Below are 14771 nucleotides of genomic sequence, written 5' to 3'. Positions count from 1 at the left end.
TACCGTAAAAAAAAAATCTTATTTCGCCATATGCGTATGAATAAAACGTTGTATGAATGATATATCAACAATGCACTCAGAAAAAAAACCTTCAGAATATAATACAGACTGGAATAAAGAATTAAAAAATAAATAATTTTTTTTTTTTTTAAATCAATGATAATAGAGAACTCATGTGTTGTTGCTGCAACAACAACTGGCCAGGAAGGGGTTAAAAATTTTTGTAACCCATGTCAACAGTGATTTTTATGATAGGTCAAGATCCAGCCTTATATATATCACAAAAATTTTGGGAGTAACTGATGTCTAAATGTCTCTTACTATAAGTTGAAATTTTTGTCCAGGGGTAAAAAGGGGGCACCTGAGGGTTAAATCTGATTTTCCGCTTTTGCCGTGACCTGGAGGCTGTAGTGAAAAGTTGAGTTGAGATGAGGTGAGGTGAGTTGAGTTAGGTTGGGTTGAGGTGAGGTGAGATGCCTTCATTGTCACTGAATTCAAAATAGGCCTACAGTGAAATTGTAACTGCCCAACACAGTGGCGGAACCAAAAGCAGCTGAACCTGTTGAATGAAAGGAAACTTGTGACTCACACATGAAACAATGAAGATTATGATAGAAGAATGCTGTACACGTCTGACTGGTTCTGTCAGTGTGGACATGAACCTACGATCTTCAGGTCTGTATTTATACTGCAGCACAGAACAACATCTACACATCAACATGAACCTTTCAGGAGTCTTGATGAAATCATGGGAATTCAAATGTTCAAGAAACTGGTGACAGAATTCAATCAACGACTATTCGGGCTCTATCAGTGTTAGCAAAAGTCAAAACAAACACCCCTCAAAACACACACCAGCATTTGCTCCACTCTCCCTGCCGGCCATGCCCACTTCAAAGCAGTCCCATCATACCTGTGGCTGTGTGCCATTTGCCAAACCTCATCATGCCACAGTATTAACTAACCACATCTGTGGAAATGACTACACATCTACACTCCTTAAACTGTCACTCTCGCTAGACTTTGGTGCATTTAGTTGGCTTCAGGTGGTTTGACAAATCGTGTGACAAATCTGTGATTCCTCATTTGGTAAAGTTGTTAAGTGTTGCGGTTGGGTCAGTAACCAGTAGGCTACACACTACCCGACTGCGTCCAGACTCAGCTCAAAAAAATCAAACATGTTTGAATTGCTGCGACTGAAGTCAGGCGGCGTCTGTTCGCCTCCCACCTGTCAATTTGAATCTAACAGATTCCTGCGCCAACTTGCCATGCCGACTGTACCCAACTAGTATAAACTGGTGCAGATGAGGCCCGACTGTGAATCCTGGGTAAAACCAGGCAAAAAAAATTGTGTAGTGCATCCCCAGGTTAACACAAGAAGAGTTGAGCTGAGGTGAGGTGTTGAGATATGCCTTTATTATCAGTGTATTCACAATACAATAAAATTGCAACTGCCCATCACTGTGGTACACAGACCTTGAATCTGTTTGGTCCATCATCATCATCATCATCATCATCATCATCATCATCATCATCATCATCATCATCATCATCATCATCATCATCATCATCATCATCATCAACGCAGGAACAGGGCAGAGCCGAAAGCAGCTGAACCTGTTGATAACAGTAAACTTGGGACTCACACCTGTTTTTTAGAGTAGGGTGAAGCTGCAGTACCGGAGTAACCGTAGCTGTAGGACCGACCGCAGCTCTAGGACCGCAGCTGTAGGACCCGTTCGATTTACGTCACAGCGCTTCCTACCAAGTGGAGACTGCCGTTACCTGCTGATATTTTTTAATCTCGTCTAAAGTTACTGCCGTCAGATTTATCGACTACAAATCACCTCAAACGTGCTCCTAACTACTTTCTGGACATTGGACTCTCTCTATTCTACACTCTACTGGTCTTTTTACTAAAATTAAAGCTTGAATAATGTAGAATATTTATTAAAACATTTTCAAAAATAATATTATATATATTATCATATACATGTTAGGATGGGTATATTTGTGTAGTCTGTCATAAACACGTTTACTGTCGCGGACTTCCACCGAGCTCCTTTTTTTTTTTTTTTCTCACCGTGACCGACAAGAGCAGTGACAGGGAGGCTCTGAGCGCAGGTTTGGTTTTCAGCAGCGGTGTGGAAGATGGCAGAGAGCCTCCACTGTCCCTGTAACAATCTACAAGTCATTTATTATGCTGTTAAATGACGGTAAATATGAAACATAAGGTAAATATCCATAGCTCTCCTCCTCTGCTGTCCTCTGATCAGAGCGGAGTCCCTAGCAATGGCCTGTTTTACCTAGCAACGGTCTGGAAATCGACTGCTGGAATTATTTTTCTGTTGTTTAATCAGCTCCTTTATTCATTGCCTAAACACAATTACACTTCTCACTCAAACTGATCTGGCCTGTCTCTACCTGATCTTTTTACTAAACTTAAAGCAGATATCAGTGGAATGTTTTTGTTAATATAAGTCCTAAATAGTCCTATTTTCCGTCAGCAATCACTTACATGAAGTATTTCAGCCTAAACACGAGTCTCTCCGTCACTCTGCTCTGCTGTAACCCGAGGAGAAAATTTTCCTTGTGGGATACAAGTGTTATCCAATGAGGGGAGAGAACGGCATGAAGGGCTGTGTGTGCAGCCAAGGGATGCGCGTGAATGTGGTGACGTAGCACGAGGACCAATTGATGCCTGACAAGGGCGGGGGCTGCTAACTCATGGTGCGTTCAAGGAAACTCGTACTTTGTGTTTTTCCTTCCTGTGAAGTCATACCAGTTCGATCTGGTACGAGTTCACGGGTCGGAAGTTACGAGTGGCCGTTATAGGGAACTTTCACAGACAACAGGACGGTAAAAACACGAGCTACGGGTTACCTGGAACGCTACCAAGTCGTAGTTGTGACTTGAAGCTGTAACTTACGGTTTCAAAAGCCTGCCTTGAACACAGCATTAGCCGAAACGGCCGTGCCGCTGTTATCTGCTTTAACCAGCTCCTTTCTTCGTTGCCCAACTCAAACTCAAAATGTGAACTTGTAATATAAAATTCAAAGCGGAATAATATAACGGTCAAAGCGGTGACTGTTTCCATAGTAACGCAGCAACTTCCGAACGTTGGGGTGTCGGGGCGCTGTGACGTAAATCGAACGGGTCCTACAGCTGTGGTCCTAGACCTGCGGTCCTACAGCTACGGTTACTCCGGTACTGCAGCTTTATACCAGGGTTTCCCGCAGCGCTTTCCTGTTAAGGCGGCCGCCTTAACAACAAAGAGCTGCCGCCTAAACTAACATCTTAAAAAAAAAAAAAAAATGTAGCGATATTCGCCGCCGCCGTCCCCACCCCCCCCGTCGGACGATTGCCGCATCCTCTCACACACATATACACCACAGAGAAGCGCGCATGCATAACAGCAGCGCGTGTTGAAAGCGAAACTTTAATACAGCACGGCGCGTCCACCCCCCGTCGATCGATCCGCCCCCCCCCCGTCAACAGATCTCCGCGCTTCCCCCCCCCCCCCGTCGACAGGTCAGACACCACCTTAACTAACAAATTTCCTGGGGGAAACACTGTTATACTATTGGTTTTTTACACTTTTAAATTCAATATTAAGCTGCATTTCCTCTCCTCACCATTAGAGTGAGTCAGACGGGAACTGCCCATTGGTCCGACCCAGGGGTGGAGCAGTGGTTTTAAATGTGGGGGTGTTCCAAAGAACGGAAATTGAATTTCAGTTTTAATCACAAAATACAATTTTTAATCACTATCACAGAGTTATCACGGTGGATTTACCTATGCTACGACGTTCCTGAAATAAACTCTGCACTTCATGGCTGGATTGAAAACTCTCTCGAAAAGATATAATTGCCCTGAGCCCACCTTAGATCGCCAAAAGAGTAAGCTTCCAATCAGGGTCCAAAACTAACTTTTTTAGGCTGGTAAGTGAATTTTTTTACCAGCCAGGCAGATAATTTACCAGCCAACCAAGTAAAAATTGCGTTTAAGTGCTGTATATTGCTGTCAGTATTATTTAACGTGTCATTTGGGTCTTATATGCGATTCTCAATCAATATTTTAGTAGTACGCACTAATACTAGCAATTAGGGGTGTGCAAAGCATCCGGTATTTGTATTTGTTGAGGGGGGGAAAGTATTTCTATTTGTATTTGTGTTCGAGTAAAATTCAAAATAGGTGTAAAAATCCAGTTTTTTGAGATACACTTCTAATTCTAATTCATTATGAATCCCACCACCACCTGCTGAACAGACAGAATATAAACAAATGAACTATCATTACTTCAAAAAATCTCTCTCTCTCTTACAGTTGTTTAGGATTGTGTGTGGTGTTTTTAATCTTTTTTTTTTTTTTAAAGAATGATAATTAGTTTAAAAAATATTTTTATCAGTAATTTCTTTTTTTCAATTAGGCTACTAGACATTTAAGGCGACCCCATCTGAATTCCAGGCGACCCCAGATGGGGTCCTGATCCCAAGGTTGAAAAACACTGCTCTACTGTCTTTCCTGTCTGCTCTCAGAGTGTGTGTGTGTGTGTGGGGGGGTAATGTAGTGTTGATTCTCTCTCTCTCTCTCTCACACACACACACACGCGCGCGCGCGCACACACACACACACACACACACACACACACACACACACACACACACACACACACACACACACACACACACACACACACACGTTCTCAGCGGTGAGGTCCGACCAGAGCGATTGACATGTGTCCAATCAGACGCGCGGGTTCGGAGTCTGGACCGAGAATAAAGTTGGACCGTGCTGGTCCGTGCTTCAGCACCGTGTGTCGGGCTGCGTCTGGTTTTAATTAATACGGGGATAAACAGTCAGCGCCGCGGTCACCGGAGCTGATCACTGCGGACAACGGTCTGTGATTGGGTGAATGCTCGTTCAATTCGACCACTGCCTTTTCATGCAGCGTAAGGAGGCTGAGGCTGAGGTGCGCTCCATTTTTGTATGCTGGTGCACAGCGAGGGGTGGGCACACGGGTTTACCATTGGAAAATGTGGGGGGGGATGAAATTATTTTGCTATAAAAGTGGGGGTGTCGAAACACCCCCATCCCCCACGGGTGCGACGCCCATGGTCCGACCTCCCATTGGTTCGACCTCCCGTTACTCCGACAAAATCAACCACAAGTCGGACCAATAGGAGGTCGAACCAATGGGTGGTCCCGTTAGTTCGAACTGTCATCGCTACTTTGTGACAAGCTCTTCCATTGATAGGAGCATGCAGCTTTCTCTCTCTCTCTCTCTCTCTCTCTACGCACATCACACACATACACGCGTAGCCCAGAATATAACCACATTCAGTCAGAGAGCCAGATCATGTCAGATCGCGCACAACCATCATAAATGCTGATCAAGATGTGTAAACTGATAATCAAAGCCCCCCCTCTCAGAGCACAGGGTAAAAGAAATACACTTTTTTTTCTCTCCCCCCCTCCGCTCGAGCACGGCTGAACCTGGCCGGCTTGAGCTCACTTCACGGGCGCGAGGCTGCTGCAGCCGCCGCTGCTGCTGACAGCAGACTGAGAGAGAGAGAGAAAAAAAGTAAATTTGGCTTTGGTTAGGTTCAGGCAATGAAGAAAGGAGTTGGTTAAGTTTAGTAAAAACACCAGGTAGAGGCTAGACAGGCTGGAAGCATAATGAGCGTTATATGTTATTAATATGAAGTGCTTGTTTTGCAGTTAATTATGCACATGATCCGTTTGATCCCAGAAAGGAAAAAAGGATCAATGCGCAGCCTCCGTTTCCTTTCTGATTGCGTCCGTCTGTCTGTTCGGAGTGGGAGAGAGAGACAGAGAACCCAAACCACCTGTCTGTAATGTAAGTTTGATTTGATATGAGTGTCAAGGTTTAATTACGGACACTAATGAGCGCGCAGCAGTGCGTAAAAGTCGTGCGTAATGACAGCTCCTCGTTGGTGAAACACAATAAACTGCACCTCTTCTTCCACGTGTGTCTTATTGACAGGTGGAGCCTACATGAATAATTATATAAATGCATAGTGAACGGTAAGAATGGAGAGTTTGACTAATAACTAGTCCAGTTCAAACTAATGAGGACCTCCCATTAGTTCGAACTCTCATTACTCCGATTGTCGGACCAATGGGAGTTCGAACCAATGGGAGGTCGAACTAATGGGAGGTCGGACCAGTGCCATGGACCCGAGTCAGACTCCATAGACTCCCATGTTAAAATGACATCAGGCACAGAAACATCTTTGGTCTCTACTGATTGTTTCCTGTTAATACAACTCACATGTTTACAGTTAAATGACCACTAAATGTGTGGAGGCCTGAGGGGGGACTGGGCATCTTTGTCTGACAGCTGGGAGAGTGAACGCTGCTACAAACCAGCTCCACACAGGCTGCTCCTCTTATGACTATATTTGGGTTATCTATGTCCTGTGACTGTGGAGGAAGCTGATTTACCTCAGCACAGAAGACAAGTGAATCACTGATCAACAAAGAAAGAGAATTTGTCTCATTTTTGCACCACCCCTCCTTTGCTCCACTCGCCATGCCCACTTCAAAGCAGTCCCATCATACCTGTGGCTGTGAGCCATTTGCCAAACCTCATCATGCCACAGTATTCAAGTCATTTCAGTTGACTCACTCTAACACACTGTTCTCTACTGGCCTCGTCTTCATGATTTCCTAGCCTTCGTCTCTGGACTGACTTCCTGTAGAGGATGTCTCTGACCCGACTGCTAAACCTGATTCCTGGTCCACTGAGTTTTGGTCCTTCGTCCAGTGGAGTTTCACCTGTGGGTTCTGATCTGTTTCGTTGCCCTGACTGTGTGTCTGCCAGCCTTCGACTGTTTGTCTGGTCCTGGATCTGTTTTCTCCATGACTTCGTCTCGAGCCGTTTGTGTGTCCTTAAACTTAACTGTAAGTTTATTACCTGCTCTGCTGAGTATTTGTTATGTTCAGCCCAATGAAATTGAGCTGGTCTGTTTATGTGCTGTAGTCAGGTCCTACTGGTACCTGTTAACTGTTGTAAATATACTGTAAAACAAAAATCCTGTGACTGATGATGTTGTCAGTCTGACGGTGGACGCTCACCTGGAGCTCACACCCTTGATTTGATACATTTTGCATCAGTCCCCTGCGGGTGTTGCTTTGTTTTGTTTAGTGTTAGCTCTAATACCACTAACAATACCATTAATAGAAGTTTGGTAGGTTGGATGGTATCGTTTCCAAAGGTGTAATAATTATGACGATTGTTATTATTGATGATCGATTCAATTTTCTCATTTCTGCACCAATTTTTGCCTCTCAGTACTTTTCCATTTTTCTCCTCCTTTGCTCCACTCTACCTGCAGGCCATGCCCAATTTACAGCAGTCTCAGCATACTTGTGTGCCAAGCCTCATCATGCCACGGTATTAAAGTCTTTCCAGTTGACTCACTCTAACAGACGCTTCATGGCCTTGTCTTTCTGAAGGGTGGCAGCCTGCGTGGAGCATGAGGACGTTCTTGTGAAAAGAGGGGGAGAGGTTTGACAGTTGACCACATCTTCATGACTTTCTAGCCTTCGTCTCTGACTTTCTGTAGGTGATGTCACCTGTCTCTGACCTGACTGCTCCATCTGATTCCTGGTCCATTGAGTTTTGGTCCTTCGTCCAGTGGAGTTTCAACTGAGGGTTCTGATCTGTTTCGCTGCCCTGACTGTGTGTCTGCCTATCTTCGACTGTTTCTCTGGTCCTGGATCTGTTAGCTCCCGGACTTCATCTCCAGCCGATGGCATTGTGTCCTTCAAGTGAACTGTAAGTTTATATTACCTGCTCTGCTGAGTGTTTGTTATGCTGAACCCCATGAAACTGAGCCAAATCGTTTGTTTTCTGTGTTTTGTTTGAGTGCTGTACATATTTGTGCCAGTAGGTGGCAGTGTCTGTTTAGGCCTGTGGTTGTGTCTACATAGGTAGGTGTGTTAATCAGCCCAGGGGCCTCATTTATCATTGTGGATACACCTTTTTTTACGCCATTTTCCCCTCGTTTTGTGCGTACGCACTTTTCTCCGCCAAATTTGGGATCTATCAAGCCAAAACCTGACGGGGAAAAGTGCGGACATTTACACCCATTTTGACCCTGGCGTACCGTGATTTACGCCTTTTTTGAGGAACAGGAGGAATTGGCGACACCGTTGCTGAGTCAGAGAACTGCAGTGTGAGAGGGAGAGAGGAGCGGAGTACATTTAGAAGAGCACAGTAGGATTTTTTGAAGTAATTGTGGTAGTGGTTGACAGTTGATGCTGGCAATCCAACCCGCTCTATAATAACACTAGGCTTTATGTTCATTGATAAACAGAGCGGATTGTGGATTTTGCTTTTTTGATTAGGCTATTATGTGACGTCTGACAAGGATCAAACCTTCCAAGTTTAAAAACACATCGGCATCAGCGCACACTGATCTGCAGCTACTGAGACTGTTATTATTCTGTCACCTGAGTTAACGAGGTGCACGTGTGTTTGGAGCTGACGAGAGAATAAAGAGCGAGACAACGCGGCTCTGAGGAGGAACTGTGAAGGACTCAGCTGTAGCCTAATGGAAAATGACCTAAACCGCGTCCAGTAGAGCTGTAACTGTGTAGTGGAAAGGCGTGCAAAGTAATAGTAACTATCGTCCTGCTTCCTACATTGTTTTAACATCTAGGTAAAAAAAAAAAGAAAGAAAAAAAAGATTTTCTGGGATAAACGGGCAGATTACATATTGATTCTTCTTCTTTCTGCTCCTGTTTGTTGAGATTTGGGAGGTTTTTGTTTTTATTGTAGCTTATTAAAATGCAAGATCATTTTTCTGACTGAGTTATTGGCCGTGTATCTGCTTTCGGAGAAGCGGAGAAGTTCCGCTTCTTTCCCCCGTCCTCCGCCCGTTGTCTCCGTTCTCACTTTGTTGTCACAAAAGTTGCTGCGCCACAGAGCGCACATGGCTAATTAAATATGCACGCTGACCATATATAGTTGTATATAGGCGTTCCGGGGGCGGAGTAAGAGGTGTGTTCACGTGTGCACCATTCTTGAGTCCTGTGTGATTAATTGCGGAGAGTTGTGCGTACGCACAGTTTGATTGATCTGAAAAAGGTGTAAATATTTCGGGTGTACGCCATTTTCGTCTTTTCGCCGTACGCAAATATTTAGTAGCAGTTTTACACCCTCTTTGATAAATGAGGCCCCAGGTGTGCACACTGGGGAATGCATACAGTTTTTAACCGTGCCATGCAATGGCGTGTGACGCCGCAGGTCAGAATTGGTGTGTTATTTTGTATGTGAGTATTGAGTATTGAGCAAAGCAGCCAGCCTCAGCTGTGTATGTAATAAATCTGCAACAAAAGGAAGTTAGTACGTTTGGACATTTGCTGTGTTATGTACTTACACCTGCACCTGGCACGTGTACAAGCCCTTTAAACCACCAGCATATGCGTCTACTGTAGTGACCAGGGCCACTATAGTGTGCGTGTGTCTCATTGATACAGGTGTTGACCTGAACATCAGCAGAACCTTCAACTGAACCTGAAGATGGATATTGTAATCTCTCTGAGTCAATGGACACAGTAATTAAAAATGTTAATTAGTTCATCAGTCAGTTTGACAGCAGAGAGGGATACCTGTCCGTGACATCTGGAAACTATAAGAGGACAGTGACTCAAGACAGCGCTCTCTGAGTGCATGTGTTTCATTGAGCTATGTAAGCCAAACTGCTGTTTGTGAACAAATTACATTTTTGCATTGATTCTGATATCAAGTCTTACTGGTCATTGTTCTCTTGCCTATGCTGGTAAAATGAAACCTTTAGAGAAGAAGAAGAACAATGCCAGAAAATTGCTAACTAGCATAGGGTACGTGTTAGCTTTCCCAGCAAGACCACTAGCAAACTTGCTACTACAGTTCCTGCTGAGCAAACCTACTAAAAACATGCTCATCAACAAGATGCACAACTACGTTGAGGTGGATTCTCAAGTAAATGTAGGTTTTGCTGATTGATGTAGATTTTCCACCGCTTCCCTTTTTTTTTTCTTACTTAATATTTTTTGGGGGGCTTTTTCGTCTTTAATTGGATAGCACAGGCAAGAGAGAGAGACAGGTCGACAGGTCTCTGGATTCTAGTTGTAAAGGCCTTGCTTTTGTGTTGTATCACTTGCTTACAGGTTACTTACATGTTCTATTAAAAAGTTTTTGCCGTTTTCAGCTCCATGTTGACACATTCATAGAGATCTAAAATCCTTTCGTTTAGTGTACAGTTTGTGTTTTTTACACTTTTAAATTCAACACGTTCATATATATGTTCTCCTGTTTAGTTCATAAATAATTGTAGGTGGTCACATGGTTTTCTGTTATGTTTAAGTTCTTTGTTACAACTCACCATAATATAATAATAATAATATATCAGTCATCTGAGGGTGATGGTCCAGATGGTCTCGAATATCCTATGGCTCTAAAAACAACAACAACAACGGTCTAAATTGCTGGCACCGGATTAAAGCTTTGGAAAACAGCGTGGCACTCTTAACACAACCCACCTACATTTTATTAACCACTAGAGGTCTGGAGGCCTGAGGGGGGCGGGGCCTCTTTGTCTGACAGCTGGGAGAGTGAAAGCTGATACAAACCAGCTCCACCTCCTCTTTGACCATATTTGGGTTATCATGTGACTGTGGAGGAAGCTGATTTACCTCAGCACAGAAGATGAGCGAGTTCATCAGAGATCAACAAAGAAAGAGAATTTACATTAACTCGTTATTATGGAGTTAATTTTGACAGCACAAGTTTAAATTGCCTGACTGATTGATTGACTGACATGTGACATATCAGGTTTTATAAAAGCAGCAGAGTGAGATCAGAACTGTTTGCTCTGGAGTTACAGACTTCAGACTAAACATGATTCAGATTAAACATTATTCAGAGTCCTCAGGTCAAACTCGTGATTGTTTTATTGTGTGTATTTCAGGTGTGGAGCTCCCATCAAGCTAACATCCTAATGTTCAGCCGGTGCAATGTTTACCAGTGTGTTGAGTTGTTGAGTTACAGGTCACTGTCAGTGATGTATAGAGGATGTTTCCTTGTAAATCTCCTGGTTGTAACTTGTAAATGACCGCCACTATATCACATGAACGGTCAGGTCTCTCTCTCTGCTTCCTGGTGTGTGTGCAGCCTGTGGCAGGTGATCGTTCAGGTTTGTGGCATTTCCATTGGTTAGTTTTGTTAGTAGTCAGTGTGTTTTGTTAATTCTTTATAGGCTACATGTATTTTTTTTTTTTTAATTTTCTTTCGGTTTGATCCTGTGGTGTGTGTTTTATTGTGCAGATGTAGGTGTGGGTGCATATAGCTGTGTCTTGAGCATCCTTTATTTACTGACAGTGTTAATAAACTGTTATTATTTTGTTTAGCGTTAGCTGTAATACTACTAACAATATTTTGTGTATGAAATAAATGTTGTAATGTCTCAGGCTAGTGATTTATAGTCACTTGTGCCGTTCATAGAGGTTTGGTAGGATCTATTATATTATTTCCAAAGTTGTTTTTGATAATGTTTATTATTATTATTGATGATCGATTCAGTTTTTCTCCAGCAGGGAAAGTGGACTCAGTAGATCCTGGTGTTGTCTGGTGAATTAATGTGTTTCACAGCAGCTCCTGTTTGAACTTCAACTCTTCACCTCTGACCTCCACTGCTTCGCTTTCAATATTCTGTCTCAGTTCTGCACCATTTGCCTCTCAGTAATTTTCCACTCCTTTGGTCCACTCTGCCTGCTCGCCATGCCCACTTTACAGCAGTCCAACCATACCTGTGCCACCTCATCATGCCACAGTATTCAAGTCGTTCATGTTCACTTACTCCACACTGTTCTTGGCCTCGTCCTCATGATTTTCTAGTAGATGATGTCAGCTGTCCTCCTCCTCCTGGTCAACTGAGTTTTGGTCCTTTGTCCAGTGGAGTTTCACCTGTGGGTTCTGATCTGTTTTGCTGCCCTGACTGTGTGTCTGCCTGCCTTCGATTGTTTGTCTGGTCCTGGATCTGTTATCTCCCTGACTTTGTCTCCAGCTGGTGGCACTGTGTCCTTAAACTGAACTGTAAGTTTATTACCTGCTCTGCTGAGTATTAATGTTCAGCCCAATGAAACTGAGCTGGTCCGTTCATGTGCTGTAGTCATGTCCTACTGGTACCTGTTAATTGTTAAAACATGTAAATATACTGTAAAACAAAAATCCTGTGACTGATAATGAAATGATGAACAGTAAATTAATTCTATCTTAAAATAATATTGTGTGTGTGACTCATTGATACAGGTTTTGACCTGAACATCAGCAGAACCTTCAACTGAATCTGAAGATGGAACCAGTGAACAAAGAGATGCCTCTTGATATTTCTAACTTGATGGACACACTAATTATAAATGTTAATTCATTCATCTGTCAGTTTGACAGCAGGGCGGTCAGGATGAAGAGGATTGTCAGAGACTTTCAGGAGATCGCTGATAACGTGAGAAAGATGCAGGAGAAATCAAACAGAGTCAGTGTCAGTACAGCAGCAGCTGTTGGTGCAGGATTCGGTGTCATTGGACTTGTTGGACTATTATTTGCTCCAGTTACTGAAGGACTGAGTTTAGTGTTAATAGTAGCAGCACCAGCAGTTGGAGGAGTAGCTGCTTTTTGTGCAAAAATCACAAAAGCGATGAATGATAATGGAAATGCAGCGAGAGTAGAAAAGCTGGGAAAAGACTTCATGAGCATTGTTGGACCGATGAAGAGAAACCTGGAAGAGATAAAGAGGACGTGTGAAAAGTTGAAGTTAAAATCATATGAAGTTCAGGCTGAACAAACTCTGAATGACATAGAGGAGTTCACTATGATCACCACTCTCTCCATGATCAACATGAGAGAAGAGAGAAAACGAGCTTCGTTAGGAGGCTTCCTCATCCTGTCAGCTGATCAGTGTGAGAAGGTCATTAATGAGCTGAAGAAGATGAAGGACAAAGTCAAAGTCTTCACAGAACAGTAAAGAGTCAAAGTCTCTGAGGAGACGACTGAGCTCTCAGAGCTCCACGAGAAGCTTCCTCCACCTGTCAACCAGAGAAACACCTGAACTTTGTCAAGACTGGACCTGGACCGTCCTCCTCTCTAGGTTCTGGTTCAGTTATCTGCTCATGTCACTCCTAAACTGATGGGCCTTCCACCTCTTCATCATCATCCTTTCCTTTTCAGCCACCCAAACAGACCTGTGGTACTTTCTGTGTAACTTCTGTCGATCCCTTGAGAAATCATGTGTGTTTTCAAAAACCCTTAATTGTTGTGGTTGCACTAAGTTGTTGTTTCACATTGGTGTTGCAGTTTGTTTAAAACCAAAACGAAATTATGACATGTTTACAGCAAATGCATTGGCTATTGGTTTATTTTGTTACTTTTAGTGGGCCCATATGACACACTGGGCCTATATCACTTCGAATATTAAGTGTAAATCAACCCCATGCTGCACTTTTGGCTGAATTTGATATCATTTCAGATTAAAAACCATAAATGGCTAAAAACATTCCAGGTTAGGATGATGATCCGTAAGGACAGATTCTTTTTTTTATTAAAAAAATTTAAGTAGTTTGTAGTAGCTAGGTGTGTAAATGATCAATAATCAGTATTATTGGCAATAATAGAGGACATTAAAACTGGACATTTTCATAAATTTATAAAACTGGACAGGACGTAAAAAGTGGACATGTCCGGGTAAAAGAGGACATTTGGTCACCCTAGTTTTACTAAATGAACCTATACGAAATGTTTTGTTTGCTCAATAAATTTCAGTGAAGTCATTTCAGTGTGCTGTGGTTTATTTAGATTTTTCATTGTAGACCTGTTGTGGTGTTTGGAGGCCACTCTTTGAGTGTAGCCCACTTCTGCTAACAAACAGTTAGCAGCGGTCACAGCGGGTCCCTCTTTTTTTTTTTCTTTTATCGCCGACGAGAGTTATTAAATAGTCCGCTCAGCCGCTTAAAGATTGTTGTGAAATGATTTTAACGGTAAAAAACAACATTAAAGTACAAGTAATTGATTTAATATGTATTTATCTCGTAAGTGACCATGGTATAAGCGGGATAATGCCCTTCGAGGTGTCCGATTATCAGAGATTAATGGACTTCGCGGAAGCAACCGTCCTCCGCTTCGCGTCGGACGGTTCACGCCTCTGCGTCGTCCATTAATTTCTGATAATGGACACCTCGTCGGGCATTATCCCTTACTTATACTTCAGAAATAAAGGACGGTGGAGCGAGCCAAGCTGTAGCCCAGGACAGGTGCTGAAGTGTGGGAGAGGAGGGAGAGACTGGGCCTCCGCGGGGCTCTTGCAGGCGGAGGACCCACATGACCAGGCCTACCTGTGCGGGCCAGGACCGGGGGGGTACGGTGGTCGACTCTGAACGCTCACCGGGCGGATCTCTCCAGTTACGGTGCAGTGCGTGTCAGGGGGGAGGAGGGGGCGGATCCGTCGGGACAACTGTAACATCTTTCCACTTCCGTTCTGGACGGAGGGTCAGATCCAGAGAAGCAGAAAACTCTGAAGGATCACCTAAAAGATCAAATAAATACAGCAGTGAAAATAGCAAATGGTGAGCAGCGTCGAGGAGATGACAGACTACCACCACTCATCAAAGACATCTTCAAACAAATCTTAATTGAAAGAAATATATCATTTATACAGAGATTTGGAGAGGCAGACGCAGATGTTGTTTGGTTAGCGAATCAGACAAAT

This window comes from Trachurus japonicus, chromosome 12, assembly GCF_045865225.1.
Source record: "Trachurus japonicus isolate A0001 chromosome 12, Traja_1.0".
Classification (NCBI taxonomy): domain Eukaryota; kingdom Metazoa; phylum Chordata; class Actinopteri; order Carangiformes; family Carangidae; genus Trachurus; species Trachurus japonicus.
This window is presented reverse-complemented; position numbering follows the sequence as displayed.